The sequence below is a fragment of the Kryptolebias marmoratus genome, linkage group LG18 (assembly GCF_001649575.2).
Source record: "Kryptolebias marmoratus isolate JLee-2015 linkage group LG18, ASM164957v2, whole genome shotgun sequence".
In the NCBI taxonomy this organism is placed as follows: domain Eukaryota; kingdom Metazoa; phylum Chordata; class Actinopteri; order Cyprinodontiformes; family Rivulidae; genus Kryptolebias; species Kryptolebias marmoratus.
In genome coordinates, this window is record NC_051447.1 from 366,996 (window position 1) to 379,660 (window position 12,665).

The 12,665-nt window shown below is 38.0% G+C and overlaps 1 protein-coding gene across 2 annotated transcripts in view; it reads right to left on the reverse strand.

Annotated features, from left to right (window-relative positions):
• Positions 1 to 12,665, reverse strand: part of nlgn1 (neuroligin 1) — a 591,335-nt gene that overhangs the window by 201,004 nt on the left and 377,666 nt on the right. The gene's annotated exons all lie outside the window — the stretch shown is intronic.

Sequence of the window (12,665 nt, forward strand, 5' to 3'; positions counted from 1 at the left end):
CAAAGACTTCAAGGCAGACTCAAAACAAAGTCAGCCTGTTCCAAAACAACTCTGTTATTATCTACATTTGGCTTCCCGATGTGGCCTTGAAGGCCAAAGTCTTATCAATTCTCCATGGAATTTATGTCAACAGAAGCTCGTTGCCCTCTTGCCTGTGAACATCTGTGGACGTGATTCATGGACTTTTCTGCAAGCACACACACACACACACACACACACACACAAATGCATCACACGGCCTCCTACCGTCTGGAAACAAACATACACATTCTCATACTCAAACTCTGCTGTCGCACTCATTTCTGTCATCTCTCTCACTCCCCCCCTCCTCCTTCCCTCCTTCTCTATCTTAGTAATTATTACATCTGCCGTTTTAGCGGGCCACTGGTACCACTTAGAAATTCGGTACTGTTTAGTTTAGCTTTATCTTCCTGTACACTTAGTTTAGTTCTGTACATTTAGTCATGTTTAGATCTGTTTAGTTTAGCTACTATTTCTGACTGTCTTAGCTCATGCTTAGATATGTCTGGTTTTACTTCAGCTGTATAGTGGGCCTGGGGTACTTTTAGATAGTTCGGTACCGTTAGTTTTAGTTTTAGCATTGTCATGTTTTAGATTATTTAGCCTTTCTGTACACCTAGCTTAGTTACTGCACAATTAGTTATCATAATCACTGTTAGCTAGATTCTTCGTGCCTCGGTTTAGTAATATCATGTTTTAGTAGTTTAGTTATCCTGTACCTTGGTTAGCATTGTCATGTTTTAGCTTAGTTATCTTGTCATGTTCTGTAACTCTGTCTGTAATTTTGTTCTTGTGTTGTAAAGCACTTTGAGTCGCCTTGTGCTGAAAAGTGCCATATAAATAAATGTACCTACCTTAAAAATGACCAGACTATCACTTTAACATACATAACCATGACCAAATGAGCTGAGAGATGGTGGAGTGACACAATGTAAAAAAAGACCAGGGAGGTTTAAAGAGTCGCAAGAAGAATCAAGTCAATTAGGGCAATGGATAAGAAGAAATGCCCAGACAAGAAAGGGGAGAGAAAACAGATTTGTAGGGAAGTCAGAGATAGAAAGAAGTGATTGTACAAGCAGAATGGACATCTTGATGTTTAACATTGCTCCTAACCCTGGACAGATGGCCATGAGCTAGAAACACATACAAATGACCAGAATGTGATTATTTTTTCTGTGTTCAGCATGCGACTGTGTATTTGAGGTGGGTGATAGTATTACCAGAGAAATAAAAGTAGCATTTCTTAAAAAAAATGCATATCAATCACTGCTTTGCGTGCTAGTTTTAGACTAAGATTTCACAACATCAGTTAGTGCTCAAAGTGTGGGATGGAGATGATTATCAGCTACTGCAACAGTTTTAGCTCAGTATCTATAAAATTGATTGAGCTATATCCATTTTTGTGTTTAATAAAGTTAGCTGAGGCAGCCATCTTAAATTCTGTTGACTACAAAATTTAATCAGTTGAAAATACACACCCAGTGATTCCTTTCTAAAAGTTTAAAAAAATGTGAAGATGGATAATAATGGCTTTGCCCATGTTTGTGTGTCTTTTACCAAACACTATATTGCCAAAAGTATTTGCTCAATCATCTAAATTATCGGAATCAGGTGTTCCAATCACTGCCATGGCCACAGAGGTATAAAATGAAGCACCTACGCATGCAGATTGTTTTTACAAACATTTGTGAAAGATTGGGTTGCTCTCAAGTGCTCAGTGAATTCCAGCGTGGAACTGTGATAGAATGCCACCTGTGCAACAAATCCAGTCGTGAAATTTCCTTGCTCCTAAATATTCCACAGTCAACTGTCAGCTATATTATAAGAAAATGGAAGTGTCTGGGAACAACAGGAACTGACGGAGCGGGATGAGCGGATGCTGAAGCGCAAGCAAATACTTTTGGCAATATAGTGTATTTCATGAACCACTGGACAAATGTTATTGAAACTTTCAGAGAGTAATCCCTGGTTTTACAACTGACCTAAAAAAGAACACAAAAATGACTACAAGTCTATCAGGTTCACATATACTGACCTAAAATGTAATGTTGTAGTACCTGAAACTGATCCTTGACATTGGTATTTTGAGAACTAACAGATTGCACAAGACACCTGTTAAAAGTTTTGCCAATAAATGTTCTCAGTCAACATTGTCTTTTAGCAAAATATTTCATGGAATATTGAATGTATGTCAGTAAAACTTCCAGAAAGTAATCACTGGATTCACATCAACAATTTATTAACTTTTGGAGCCAACCCATATAAAGAGTGCCAAAACAGCCAACTGAACTTAGAAAACCCAATGGGGCTATGATTCAGCCAGTTTTACAGCTGCTACAATTTGGTGTGGTAGTAGCTTAGAGTGATTCAAACCGAATAGTCTGAGTGCTACGCATTGCTTGAGATATTTTCTTCAACTTCAGCATTAAGTTTAAGACAAGCAGGAGTCAAGCCTGCTTCTCTGTTAGCAAAATATCACATGAATTATAATGAAACTCTCAGAAACATCACTTGTTGTAAATCAACACCTGGATAACTTTAAAATCAGTTCAATTCAAAGTGGCTTCCACTGCTAATCTACATTAACCATCACAAAAATGGCTACAACTTAGTTAATTTTACCATTTTGTTTTTCTTTTTCTTTGTTTTTTTTTAGGATTCTGCTCATTAGTTTTTAAATACATCTACAACAATGGAACACATTTGATTACATTGAGCTTATGTGAAATTGTTATTTTTTTTTTTTTCCTGACACAGCAAAGATCACATTTATCAAAATAACTACAGCTACATATGTATACCTCCAGCTCAGTGATGCTTTTCTATGTGTTTATGTCAGGTTTGTGCCTGCATGCAGGTAAAGTTGCTGAAGATTGAGCTATCTGTCTGTCTGTGAGACAGAGACTGCCTCCTCTGCATCATTCCTAGTAAGCAGCCGACTCAATCACAATAAAAGCCTGCTGCGCTGGCACTATGCACTCACAGCGCTTGCTCGGGAGGAGATCCATGTGATGAAAAGGACCAGGACAGAGAGGAAGAGATGAAGCCTCCTCTGCCTCTCTTTCAAAATAATGAATCAGACATGGAGAGCACGCATTCACAGAGTGGCCAATGCATAAATAACACCTGCAGAATAGAGAGCCTATACAGTGTTGCTGCATGATTCCAGGCTTTTTTTTTTTTTTTTTTACACACACACACACAAACTCTAGTTGAGAGTAGATGGTGTGGTACCATAACATGATCTGTACCACCATAAAAAGCTTTCAGACAAATGGCAATCTCTTCTTTAAAATAAATAAGGTGATGAGGAAAGACAGACCTGTGTATGTTTGTGGAGCGTCTCCTATGTTAGACAAATGAGGGAGTAAAAGGAAGACAGAGCAGGAAGTTTAAAAACAGAGGGACGTTAAAGCTTATCACAACAGTTACAAATCCCAAAGGACAGTCTTACTGCCTAATTACTCAGCAACAAAGTCCCACAAACTTCTTTATTTCTATCATCAAGCAATATTTTACAAATAAATCTCTCCATATAAAACTTTAGTCTGTATTCTAGATTCTCTTCTTACGTTCATTTAAAAAAAAAAATCTGTTCTTTTAAGTCACTACATTCATTATTCTCTTTATATTACTGCTCAGTGCAAGATAGTTGAAGTGTTGTTCTATGAAACACAACAAAGAGCTTCTTATGCCCATTTTTTGCTTCGTGACAAACTTTGACTCAGTTGTTGTTTAAAACTTACAGTCGTAAAAAAGACCAACTCTGAAGGCAAATATCAGAGGGAAAACAACAATTAAACAACTGTATTGTAATTTTTTTAACCCTATCTATTCAAACATTATTTTAGTGTTTTTAGTTTTTAGTGTTGATGTCAACAGTTAATGCTAAACCTTTAGACAACAGCCCTGCTAAAGAAATCATACTTGAAGTAAGTGTTGTGAATTTTAACATAATATCTGTAAAATCAATTGATTTATAAACATTTTTGTGAACACTATTGCTGGGGTAACTTTTCTGAACTGGGAAGACTCCAAAGGTTACTCAGGTATAGATATACATCCACTGATTTTTTCCAAAAAGTGTCATTAAATTCATGAAATATTTTGCTGACAGCATTGACTCCAAATAGTTAATGGCAAAATTTTAAACAAAATAACTCGAGAAATCTGTTAGATCTCTTTATTGAAATTTAATTTTTTTTAATTAAATTTATTTCTCCACCTCTGCAAAATTACCACTGTAATGTGAGGAAGGGATTTGATAACTGGTGGGTGAAGAGGCAGAGCTGATGTGTGAGGTTGAGTGATACCAAATACATATAATTGGGCTCACCTCTACACACCTCTTTACTCCAGGGTGTTGAAAGAGAGTCTCGGACCAATTGTCGAACCTCGGATTAAGAACGATCAGTGTGGCTTTCATCCTGGTTGTTGAATGGTGGACCAAGTCTTTACCTGTTCATAGTTGCTAAGCGGCCGATGGGAGTTTGATACTACAAGTGTTTTGTGGATCTGAAGAAGGCTTATAAACTTGTTCCCAAAGGCATTCTGTTGAGGGTGCTATGGTAGTACATACTTGCCAACTGTCCCGCATTGGGCGGGACAGTCCCGCATTTAGGCCCCCCTGTCACTTGTCCCGCATCACCCTGTGCGGGACAGCCAAAAGTCCCGTATTTGGACCTCACACGCCACACTTTGTATTTTTCACGCAAAAAAAACACACGCACATGGCCTTTCTGTCACTTTAACACTATATTTAGCAAGTTTTCAGATCCCTCTAGCATTTTTTAAAGCAACTAGCAACAAATCTAGTGACTTTGGCGGCTAAATGTGTGAAAGCACTCATTCTGCAGCGTACCATAAGCCCCGCCCAGTTCCCCAAGCACTGACAGCTGTCAGTCTCACAGCAGAGAGGAGACCCGCTCCACTCTGTGACCACTGAGGCGCTCCTGCGCGCCCCCTCGAGCACGTGCGGAAATGCGATTGTTTTTGTGTGAGTCGTGTTGTCATCTGATGACAGAGAGCTAAAGATGGAGAGGCAGAAAACCAAAGAGGCAGAAAGATAAAACTGTAGGCATGAAAGAAAGCTTTTCAAAGTGGTTAAAAGACAGCAGGAAGTTCTGTCTGAGCATCAGGAGGAGGCCTGAAAATGTTTAGGTTAGCTAAAGCTACTAATACTAATACATACCAAGTTATAGGTGTTTACTGATCAGTATTTATAATATAACAGCTGAGAGGATGGAGAGAAAGATCAAAACTTGAGAGCCCTGATCTTAAGCAACTATGATATGTATTTAATTCAAATTAATTGATCAGAATTCAGAAAAAATCCTGTTGAATCTATGATGTTTGTGTGTATTTCTGGGAGTGGGCTTTTTGCATGATGTTTTAAAGACATGATCAGCTGATGAATAGAAAAGCTGTGTCTGGCAAAACTTTTTATATACAATTGTATCTATTTGGGCAGACAGACTTAAACACAGATAATGTAATATTTAGAATGTGAATGTGTGTGTATGTGTATGGTTGGGGGGGGGTCACACTATGTTGTCCCACATTGACATTGCCATATGTTGGCAAGTATGGTAGTATTGGGTGCTGGGGTCACTTTTAATAGCTATCTGGTACCTATACAACCAAACTAAAGCTGTGTCTGCATCGTTGGCATAAAGTCAAGCTCATGCTCAGTGCTAGATGGACTCTGCCAAGGCTGTCTCTTGTCATGAATCCTGTTTGTGGTGTTCATGGACAAGATCCCAAGGGGCAGTCATGGAGAGGAGGGTATATGGTTTGGGAACCTCAGGGTCTCATCTCTGCTTTTTGCTGATGATGTAGTTCTGTTGGCCTCTTTGGGCCATAACCGTAAGTGTGCATTGGGACAATTTGCTGCTGAGTGTGAAGCAGCTGGGATGAGAGTCAAAACTTTGAAACTGAACTGATACACCTGTTACACAGCCAGATTAACTGGGATATAGTATTTTCTTTCAGTCTCGTGTTTAAGTGTAAGTCTTTAAAAAAAGAAAAGAAAAAAAAAAAGAGTACTTTTTTGTTCAATCATTAGAGGGATGGCTTTTTTAGATATTGACTACAAATTTGATGTGATTGTAGCCGAGAAAGATCCCCACAGATTTTGAGTGCTAACTAACAGATTGCACAATATTTTTCTTCAACATTTTGCCATTAACTACGTATTTGAAGTGAACTTTGTCAGCAAAATACCTCATGAACCAATGGACAAATATTATTGAAATATTCAAGAAATAATTTTTGAATTCAACCAAATTCAAGATATCCATGAAAGCCAGACACAAAAATTAATTTATAGTTGCAATTTTTTTAACAATTTTGTCTATGTTGTACCACTACCAAAAATCATTACACATTACACAATATTTCTGATTGAGCCACACATTTTGGTGTGAAATTGGCACGTTTTCTTTCATGAACAATGCTTATGAATTCTAACAAATGGACTAAATTGTGTTTGTGTAAATTATGTTTTTGTGTGCGTATGTGTGGGGATCTGTTTCTGTAGCATGATGGGAAAATAGAAGGCGATAGCTGTTGAAAGGAACAATGTTCAGCTTCAGTATCCAATTCCCACCAGCTCAGCGTGGACAAAACAGCAACCAGCAGGCCAGTGGATCCCGTCTGAACCCAGCCCAGCCACACACTCACATACACACACAAGCACATTGAAAGTACAAATACCCTCTGGGCAATACAACAACAGTCGTTGCCCTGCGGTGTGGGATGCCTGTGCGTGGAACTGAACCAAAATGCAGCAGAACAAACTATCAGAGCCTGGCGGATCAGTGTATTTCCAAACACATCCAATCACATCCACACACCCATACAGACATCAACATAGACTAGCAGCTCTGACTAATCTGTTGTCAACGGCACAGTGAGCCAGACCCAGCAGAGTTGCCATCCAATCACACAGGAGCTATAGTTCTCACTGAAACAATGTGCTCCATCTATAGACGATAAGAGGAACAGCAGCTGGACTTCGAACTAATTCAAAGAAGAAAGATTCAGTTTGGAAGGATGCCTGGGTTCAAATTCCAGGGAGTACTTTCCACTTAACAATAAATAAATAAATAAATAAATAAAGCATATATCCTGCATGTTGTCAAAAAAAAATTGTATGTTGCTTTCAGAAAATTATATTTGAAGGTTTTTTTTTCACTATTTTATTTTTACTAGAATAACCCAAATAAAGATATTTAATATTAACAAGAATTCACAGCAATGTGATTATATTAATTTAAGAATAACTGGTTATGACAGCATTTGTTGAAGGAACGCATATCACTCAGTGCCTTTAATGACAGAGTTTTAAAGTTAGATTATCTTATGTTGAGAAATGACTTGAGTTATCTTGAGTTGGAGATGCTGTGGTCAAACCTATCAAATAACATGTGATATCACAAGAGGTCATGCACACAGCATCTGTTGGGTGAATCTCTGTCACTACCACAACAATTTTAGGCCCAATATTTGTAAGACTAAATTATAGCCATTTTTGTGAATTCTAATGTCCAGCTTGAATGTGGTTTGCTCCATAAGTTAATAATTTGTAGATCTAATTGGGGCAAGGGCACAGGGCAACTTCAAACCGGTGTTGCCAAATTGAAGTATTATTTGAAGTGAGCCCAAGTTCCATCTCCAAATTGAAGGCCAAGTTGCATATAACTGTGATGTCAGAGATATGTTGCAAAAGTGGGCATCTCAAGAAGACAACACAACTAGAAGACTGTTTTTCTCACCCTGTTAGCACTTAGGAACTGTAGGTAGTCTTCTACAGATTTGCAGTCTCTACCCAGACAATCTGGAACAGGCCTGCCATCACTGCCCTTCACTGTCAGGCCCATTTCAGCTAGTGTTGGCAACAAGTGGTCTGGACCCTGTACATGTGGAGGAATGCTTATTGTTGGATAAATAGGGTAACAGCATTTGTGGAGGAAGGGTGTTGTGTGGGACAGCATCTCCTTCACTGGGAAAACAAGGCTTGTCATCACTGAGGGCAATCTTCTTCAAGAAAGATACTGAAATGAAATTCTGCAACCATCAGCAATCCCATATTGCCACAGTCTAGGACAGACTTCTATTCTCCAAGATGACAACACTCGCCCCAGCAGAGCAGAGTTATTCAGAAAGTACCTACAGAATTTGGGAGTGGAGAGGATGGAATGGCCTCCCTGCAGTCCTGACCTCAACCCCACTGAACACTTGTGGGATCAGCTTGGGCATGTTGTTCGTTTCAGAAGGACAAACACAACCACATTGGCTGATTTACAACAAATGCTGGTTGAAAAATGGGATGTCATCCCACATCAGTGTTGACCAAACTGGTGAGCAGCATGAGGAGGAGGTGGCAGGTTGTTGTGACTGTGTAGGGTTCTTCCACATTTTCCTGAGGCCCCTGTTTGTTAAATGCATACACTGGTAAATTGCCAATGTCTTGTTTCTTCAGACTTCAATAATTCAATAACATAAATGTCACCAAACAAGAGTCAATATCAGAATAAGTTGTTTGGCAATGGCAGAGAACATTTGGCTAGCTTTTTATAGACACAACACACATACTCAACTCTGCTGCTCTACCCACAAATGCATTTCTCTAACGAATGTGTTAACATTTAAGGGGAAATAAACAGGCTTTCCAACCGTATAGGATTTATTGCCAAGAAGCATTGTTACAACAAAATAATAACTGACCCAAGACAAATTTTCTCAATTTTGGTGCTAAGTTTATTTTTTGCCTATCACAAAAATGCAAAGATGAAGTGATGATGTTTTTGTTTGTGTCTGTGTTTTGTGTTTGTTTGTCTGTACCATTGTTTCAAGATGTCTTAAACAAGTAGTTGGATCTGAATGAAACACTAAGAAAGTAATCATTAGGTGGACACTTAAAACTGATTAACCTTTGGAGACAATAAAATGCCTATTTTTATGTCAATTTTACAGCTACTCAGCACACTTTGATGCTGGGAAGTAACTAAAAATAATTTTAAAAATACTCTATTCTGACAATGAAATCTCGTGATACTGCAATTTATTTTTATATTTCACCAAAACAGCTACAACTCCATCATTTCTCACCACAAGATGATTTCATTTTAAAGCTCAGTCTTGAAATGCGGCAGGTGATATGCATTCCTTCAAGAAATGTTAAGCCTGGAGTAAGATCTGACTTGGACTTGTTTAATTTTTTCTCATATAAAGTGCCCTTTGATTACTTTTACTGTAAATTGGTGCTTTATAAATAATGAACTGGAGGAAAATAAAAAGAACCAATACCAGAGCTCAGAACAATCTCTACTGAGCAGGAATATTTGTTTCTTCTGGCTCCAAGTCATGCTGATTTAAATACCCAAAATAAAATTTAAAAAAATGTCCCTAATAATTCTTGGTATTTTTGTAATAAGCCTCATGCCTAAATTTACTTTTGCTGTTTAAATTTTAATAAACATGACATTGTTTTATTGCTCATATAAGCACATTATGAGCATATGCTGTTAGTTTGTATGGCAGTGCATCTACACAGTATTCTCTGACATCTTCCACAGACCTGCTGTATAAGGTAGTAATATGCAGAACAGACAAACTTGTGCTCTGGTAATTAGAAGTGATGCGAGTTTGCGTAATGAGGCTGGTTTAAGACTTAAAGCCATCGATGAAGCTGGCAGCTTAGATCAATTAGCTGACAAATAATTAGGCTGTGTAATATAAACAGATTGATATCTTTCTGCCTGTCAGATCACAGAAGCAGCAAACACAGGAAATATGTGTGAGGGAGGGGATGTTTGGAGCTTTGTTTGACCACCTGACTGTTTGGTGTTTGACCAACTAATGAAGTGATGAGGAATCAAGGTCAGAGATCAAGTCTGAGAGCATTTTGAACAATATGAAAGAAAGTGTACAATTTTTCTCTGTGTTGAATATTTGGAACACTCTTTAGGTTTTTATGCTTCAGTTTTTCCAAACATTAAAGGACAAATGGCAAATGAAGTAAATTTGTTTCATATTGACAAATCTCTAAATTAAATAAAGGCTTAGCATTCCATAAAATAAAGCGCATCACCTGCAGCCTTTCATGGTGTACTTTAACACTAAGATCCTGTTATGATGAAAGATGATGAAGATGAAGATGATGATGGTTTTTTGGTCAAACCTTAAAAACAACATCATGTGCAATCTTATGCTGTGAATAACACTCAGCTACCACCACATCACGTTTTAGCTCAATTTCTATAAAATTCACTGAGCTATAACCATTTTTGTGTTAATGTTGATTAGCTATGGCTATCTTACATTGGAATGGATTGATTGGCAGTTGTAGATGTACCTCTAATGATTACTTTCTAAAAGTTTCATTATTACTATTTATGTCTGAATCTCCTATTTATGTCAAGATCCTTGGCAAAGATGTTGCGGTCACACAAATATGTATTAGCAGCAAAGCTTATCTACTATCACACTAAAATTGAGCTCAGTATTTGTATAACTGACTCTTTTTAAAGGTCAGTTATTGGAGTGACCATCTTAAACTGGGTTGAGTCCAAAAGTTAATCAGTCATAGATATACATCTAATTACTACTTTCTGAAAGTTTCATTAAATTCCATTTAGTGGTTAATGAGATATTTTGCTAACAGACAAAGTTGATTCCCATAGTTTATTTGTAAAATTTTACAAACAAAATTCTGAGTGCAATCAGTTTGTGCTGGGGAGTATAAGCTGGGGATCACTCTCAGCTACTACCACAGTAAATAGCTCAATATCTGTGAAATTGACTGAGATATATCCATTTTTATACTTGATATATTTGCTTTGTTGTGATGGCCATCTTCAGTGGGGTTGACTTCAAAGGTTAATCGGTTATAGATGTCAACCCAAAGATTGTTTTATAAAATTTTTATTAAAATCTTTTAAGTGATTTATGAGACATTTTGTTAATGGTACAGTTATACACACAAGCCCGCACGCACAGGCACAAGCATACATTGGCAAAGACATTATCGCTCGATCTTTGTTCGCTTTTGGTGGCGGGTGATTATCAAGTACAAAAATGATAGGAGTCTTTCATTATGCCTGCCTTTATGTTACCATTGAATGAAACACTTAAAAAGACCCATTTAATCATCATTAGTGAAAAGTTCAGTTAGTTGAAATAAAGACAGAGGCTGTTAGCAGTCAATTTCAGTGTCCTGCATGTAAGAGAATCACGACAAAGCTGTAACCACGATGAGACTATAACATTTAATTTTACGTTTTTATTATCGCCTGCCGCTGAAGGTCAATGGGACATTATGCTTTGCTCATGTGTTTGTGTACATGTGTTTCTTTTTCTGTCTGTTAGCAAAATATCTTAAGAATCCCTAGATGAATTGTTATGAAACTTGCAGAAAGTATTCATTGGATGTACATCTACAAGTATTTAACTGTTGGAGCCAATCCAAACTAAAATGGCCACCATAGCCAACTGACCTCAGAAAATACATAAATGGCTATAACTCAGTAAATTTAGCAAATATTGACCTAAAGATTGGTGTGGTTGTAGCTAAAAGTCTTTCACAATACATATTCTAGATTAGCGTTTCTCAACGGGGGCGGTACCGCCCCCTGGGGGGCATTGAGAGGATGACGGGGGGCGCTGGCAGCAATATTTTCAAAAAGGGGGTGTTGATATTCTTTTGGGGGGCGTTTGCTTAAAGGTAAAGTTTACACCAAAGATTCACAACAATATCAGTTTAAACTTTGAACTACTTGCAAAGATATTGTGGCCTAAAATATTCAAACCGTTACAGAACTGCAGCTGTATCGATGGTGTTTCTCTTCAGCGCAGCTCCGTGCTGCCTTCAGGAGAACGGGACATCAGATTATATTTTTTATAATTTGTCCCACATGGCAGTTACTTTGTTAACTTTGAGAAAGGAACGCTCTCTTTAGTGATATTACCCATGAAATTATTTATTTCTCTTACATGGGTTAATTTCTCTGAAGGATACACCGTGAGCGCTTTGTTATCGCAGAGGTTAAACATTTACAAGAGCAATATTCTGTTTTCGGACTTTCCCTGAAAGCGTCCAGCATCCAGACGTACATTAACTCCTTTCTGGACAAGATGCTTTGTTGACATAACTGTGGAACACAAACCAACAAACCAAAAAAATAAAAAAAATATTCTCAAACCAGAGACCTACGGCTTGACAAGTGGATCACAGCAGCTGTGTCAGCCGGTGTAACACCAGATTGATGTCGCTAACACCGCTGCGACTTTTCTCTGAAGCTTTATTTGTGTCGTTGTGAACTTTAAAGTCTTAACGTAAGTCACAATCTTTTATTAGTCGATGAATAAGAGCAGGGCTCTCAAGTTTCACACATTGGCCGTGAGACATGCATTTTGTGAAGCGCACACGCTCACACGCCACTTCTTGTATTTCTCACGCTAAAAGAAATACACACGCAGACAGCCTTTTTTTGAACCGGAACCAATGTGCAGCGCAATGTTTTCCGCACGCGCTGGAGCCCAATAGGGGTCAAGTTAGCGAGTTTTCAGATCCGTCTGGCCATTTTTCAAAACGACTAGCGACAAATCTAGGGACTTTTTTCTGTGTTATTGGAGACTTTGGC